This window comes from Rhea americana, unplaced genomic scaffold, assembly GCF_003343005.1.
Source record: "Rhea americana isolate MKP2758 unplaced genomic scaffold, rheAme1 scaffold_389, whole genome shotgun sequence".
Classification (NCBI taxonomy): Eukaryota; Metazoa; Chordata; class Aves; order Rheiformes; family Rheidae; genus Rhea; species Rhea americana.
This window is the reverse complement of record NW_028186522.1, coordinates 200,084-205,408: the sequence shown is the minus strand read 5'-3', so window position 1 is coordinate 205,408 and position 5,325 is coordinate 200,084. Positions and strand designations below refer to the sequence as shown.

At 50.1% G+C, this 5,325-nt stretch overlaps 1 protein-coding gene across 1 annotated transcript in view; it reads left to right on the top strand.

Moving 5' to 3' along the window:
* Positions 1-4,466: 4,466 nt before the first annotated feature.
* The window catches only part of SSH1 (slingshot protein phosphatase 1), a 35,745-nt gene continuing 34,886 nt past the window's right edge, over positions 4,467-5,325 (top strand). Inside the window, exon 1 of the mRNA XM_085313490.1 lies at positions 4,467-4,503. The gene's annotated coding sequence lies outside the window, so the exon portion shown is untranslated. The remainder of the gene's footprint in view (positions 4,504-5,325) is intronic.

The following is a 5,325-nucleotide window of genomic DNA, read 5'->3' as shown; positions in this document are numbered from 1 at the left end:
GCAGCCCCCTGCGCTCTGCTGCTGCCTCAGCCCCTGCGGCTGCCCTGGCCCTGCTCCTGCCCCGCCATGGCCTCGCGCCCGGCCCCTCCTCGGCCCACGGGCGGTCCGTTCTCCAGACCCGTGTCCCCAGCCCTGCCCGCTGYCCTCCAGCAGTTTGGGCTTGCCGAGCCCCAGGGCAGGCTGCTCCGCTCTGTTTTCGCTCAGCTGAATCCCCAGCCCCTCGGCAGCATGTTTTCACGGTGCAGCCTGGGCTTGTTGGCCCCGCGGCCCCGGCTGCGCTCCCTCGTCTCCTCCTGCCGCCGTGACGTCCCRCGCTGCTGCCGCTCCTCAGCTGTGCGGTCTCTGCCACAGGGGTGCTCTGCCCGGCTGGCCACGTCCTCGCCGCCTGTAGCACGCTCTGCGTTGCACCCCTGCTCCTGCGCAGCCCTTGCTGCGGTAATACCTCCCCTTTCCCACGCGCTGCAGCGTGCTCCCCTCCTGCCGCGAGGGCAGCCCGGGCCTGCTCCTCGCTGAGGCCACCCAGGGCAGTCCCGCCGGTGAGAGCGGCTTGGTCGCGCTCCACCGCGTACCCCGGGACGCCCGCACCATGCTTCGGGCTGCTCTGGGCCCTGCGTAACCCACTGCGCCCGTGACGCTCTTCTGCACCTTCCTGGCTCTGTCCTCTCGTGTTTCTTCACGTTGCAGTGGACACTGCTCGTGTCCTGACTCTGCTGCCCTTCTCCTGCCTCATTCCCCCTGAAACTCATTCTCCTGCTTCTGCCCTGCTAACCCCTTTCCCTGCCTTCGGGGCAGCGGTCTTTGCTCGTCACATTTCCCACAGGCCATCCAAATGCTGCTGCTCCCTTTGATGTGTTTTTCTTCTTCCTTGTGCATCCCATATTTTTGCTTGTAGCCTCTCTTTTGTGACCCCCAAAGACAGGCTGTTTTTCTCACTATCTTTCCTGTGCATCCCTCTCTGCCCCTTTCCTCTGGTGCTCGCTGCCCGTGGCTTTGCTCCGCATCCGTTCCCCGTCAGGTAAACAATCCTATTTGTCACCTGTCAGGTCCCTGTGACTCCCCCGATTAGCGCACCTCAGGATGGGGGAGGCGAGCACGGCAGGGGTCAGAGGTTCTCCCTCGCTGAGAGGTGCCTGTGGTTTGCTTTATGCATTTCATGTTGTGGGCAGTGACTCATCCCTTCCTTTCTCTAATTGTTCTGCTATAGATTTGGGGTTTCTGAAACTGCAGGAAGAGTGTTTGGAATGTGTYGTGTTCATTGAGAAACTTGGAGAAATTACAGAGATATCTGTGCTTTTCCATTTTTTTTTCCTAAGGAATTGTGTTGGGTTCTGGTTCAGGCAGATCCTATAGCTTAAACTACTGGTCATCTGACCTACACAAATGTAAATGAGCTGTAACCCTATTGCAGTCAGTGGAATTAGACTGGATTTAGCCTGGTGCAGGTAGAAAAGGAATCAAAGTTGTATGTCTCGACCTTTTAATATATACCTGCATTAGATGCTGCATTGTACAGGAGTACAGTCTTAAACATTTATTTTGTTAAGGTGACCAYAGAGAGTTCCCCKTCCTTCTAGAAAATGTTGCYCCAAGCATCACATCTGATGTCCTCCAAGGCAAGGTGCTTCCTGCTTGCAGGCATCTCGGGGCAGGTATTCCTCAGTGGCACCCAGAGGAAGGCAGCAGCACTTGTTCTATCTGGATAGTCCTTTCTGGCATAAAATTCCCTAAAGTAATGAACAGTTCTTTTGAAAATTAAACATGTTGTTTTCCTTTTCATTAAATTAACTTAAAAGAAAAATCCCATAGAGAAGTGCCAATATTTTCCCTGATCTTTTATGATTTTTATTGCAAGAATGGATTTACAAGCCCTTCGGAGTTTGAGCCTGTGTGAAAAACTATTAGAAGATTTTTAAAACAGACAATTAGCAAGGATATTTGGCCATCATTTTCAGTTTTTGCAACCTGTCTTAACTCATAAACCTGAAAGACTTTATAAAATGGATGCTGCTGTCTTCAAGAGACTTGTAGTCATGCCAGTATAGCACGCCAAAAATTCTTAGGGATGTTTTATCTGAGGAGAAAATAGTTAACGCACATTTGCAAATGTGCATGTACTCAGTTAGCTCAGCTGCCCTCTCACCCGCTACGTCTCCAAGCCAGGTCCTCGTCCCTCAGCTTTGCCCAGGATAGGCGTGGGGTCTGGGGCGAAGCCGTCTGCCGCGCCGTGGCCGCCGAGGCCTGGCTGACGCCCGTGCCCGTGCGCACCAGGTGACAAGGGGTGCTGGAGCTCCAGCGCAGACCGCTGTTAGCGTGTAATACAACGCAAAACCTTGGAGGGATGTTCTGACCAAAAAGCCGAACCTCGTGGCTGAGGTGTCTGCTGTCTGTAACCTTGGGTGCTTCTGTCTGTTTTGGTTTTACTGCAGCCCTTTAAAATAAAATAAAGGGGCAGTCAAGTTGAAACCAGGTCAGCTTCTGCATGAGATGAGCCTGGAGCAGATTCAGAGACTATCTCGGCTGTGGAATCTCAACTGACGATCTTCATGATTTCACAGTCACATTTGTTTAAGAAAGTTTTTTCTCTCCCCTGTTGCTATGTGACAGACCCAAACAAACAGGAGATCTGCTTCAGGAAGGCCATAGCCCTGCCAGGGGCCGGGGAGCTGCCCTCCGAGGAGACCGAGGACCTCTCGATGTCCTCGCGGCTCCGTCTGCTGCCCCGTCTGGTGGGAGCGTTGGGGCCTGCCCGGGGCTGCACTCAGCTGCGTTCAATGCGCAATGTAAACAAACTAAAAATAGAGGCAGTATATTTTTCTCCAGCTCTCCATCAGCTGCAGAAATTTTACATGGGATCTGTGTACCTCTTTTCCTCCAAAGGGCYGTGCCTCTAACATCCGGGCTGCGCAGTCTTATTTGTTTTCCTTTAGCGTTATTTATTCTTGTGCATGGTAAACAGCACTGTTCTTGTGMGCTCCAACCTGCTGAACCTTAATTCGAGCAGGATGTAGGACCTCCCAGTTCATACGTGCACACACACACACACACTCAGAACTTTAATCTTGAATGTTTTACATGAAAATATTTGCTTATTTTTGAATTTTACAAAACCACCTGGAAACTAGTAAGTGTTATTGTAGCCCTATTTGATGTGGGTTTTAAGCTGTGCTGTTGTGAATAACAAAATGTGCCCTGAATACTAGACTTGAGGGAACCTGATTTCTTACAGATTTGTGTCTTTCCAGGTTAAATAGGCTCTGGTGTCCAGCATGTYGCAAGTCTGAATGGAGGTTTCTCCTTGTTGCAGGACCATCTGTGAGGTCCCTGCTTTGTGGGCTTTCTGAGTTGTAGTAGACCAGCTTCCCTGGACAACCTTTTGCTTTGAAGGGGTATCACCTGGACTTCTCTCTAGTTGCCTCTGGAAGAAATTAGCCCCAATATACTTTTTTTTTTTTTTAATAGGTTTTGTCTAAAAGTTACTAGTGAAGTTGAAGGATGTGGTTGAAAAGCAGAGCTATGAGAAAATATTTCTCTGGAAAAGCAGGCTTAAGTCAGCTAGTATAATTCTATTTTAAGAAAAATAAATAATACTTAAGGGTCAGTAATGTCACCTGAAAAGCCAAATTTGCTTCCGGGTGCAAGGTCTCTGCTAGTGTCCAGGGAAAAGTTACTGTTTTAATAAATGCCTGCTATTCTAAATAGCATATTTATCAGGCCTGTTGCAGATGTAGACCTCCTGATGGCTGAGTGGTCCCATGTCATCTTCCCAGCCTCAGGACATGTCTTCTGCCAGGGGTCCGCTTTCTGGGCAGAGGTGGGCCTCGTCGGTGAGGTGGCAGCGCAGGGACCGTGGAGGAGGYTCTGCTGGCTTGTGAAGGCTCCCCTGGACCCAGTGAGCTGCAGATTAGTGCCAGGTTGCTCTCTTGAGGCTTGGTGAGAAGATGGTTGGGATTAAGCTGCTGGAGGCTGGGATAGAGATGGGACTAGGCAGTTTTGGCTGCATCCACTGGAGGGCACTTGTGCTGTTGCTGCATACCATGAATTGCAGCATTAATTTATGCCCGACTCTTTATTAGCAGTCTTTCACTTAGGACAGATTCTGCTCTCACGTGTGCACTCGGTAAGAGTGATATGTGCCGCCTTGGTGACATCTAGGTTTGCGATCTTTGAACTGATCTGCGCTCTAGGACCAGCTTGCAGGGTTAGGGCCCGATAGCTTTAAAATCCCTGTGAGCCCCTTTGTCACCCAGCACTGGGTGCTGATTGCTTATATGGTTAGGGAGTTTCAATTATCCCTGGAATTGGGGGGGGGGGGAGGAGGAGGGAAATAACCCCCTCCCCTTCCAAACAGCCACCCAAACCCTTTTATTGCAGTGATTGCGCCAGTGATGGTGTTTGAGGATCTTTTGTAATATGGCAACAAACAGCATGTAACTTGCTTTGTATCCTTCTTTTCTCCCCTCAGCTGGAGGTTGGCAGTGATGAAGAACGTAAATTAAATGTGAGGTAAGCAGAACCRCTCAGCTTTAAACATTGTTTCCACTGTTGCTAATTGTCTGCCRTGTGCCTTCTTCCTTCTGATCTTTGGCCAGGACCTGAACAGAGCTTTGGCCAGGAGCAGGTGCGATTGCCTGGAGTGCATTGCATGGTCAGGCTTGCAACGAGCAGAGATCTAGGTGCTAGGGATATCCCTTATCAGTTTAGTTTTGAGATGAGCATTTAATGAACTGAAAGCATGAAAGAGGACYTGTTTTTTTCCTGTTGGGTAGAAACTGGAAAATTGCTCGTCAGCTGTGGCTACAAAACTGTTTAGTCAACATTTCTGTCTTCTGTGCTGCTCTGAGATTGGAGATTTGGAGGGCTACACTCCTAGGAAGGGCAGGGAAGAAAACTCTCTTCATTCCCAGGTATTTAACAATTAAGAATTTGACTTGGCTATTGGGAATGTATACAGCTGCTTTCTTCAGGCAAGGATAAAAAAGAGGAAGAGAGCACTGAGGTGGCCTGATGGAGACCAGAAAGGCTTCTCTTGCTGAGACTGTGCAGAGATCAGAGGTTGTAACAGTGAGCAGGAGCATTGCTCAGAGGCTGAAGCAGAGCCTCTTCCTCCTGCTGCCTGCACCCTGCGTGGATTGCTCTGGTACCTAAGCAAGCTTGGTGAGACTCCAGCCTRATGGGGCTCTGAGCAATTATGTGGATTGTTCTCTCTGAAACCAGCTGTGGCGGACAGCTCTTGCCCCCCAACCTGTAAACCACAGTCCAAGAGATAAAGTATRAAACACCACAGGGCTCCACACGTCAGGTTTCTCTCCTGGTTATGAATTCCTA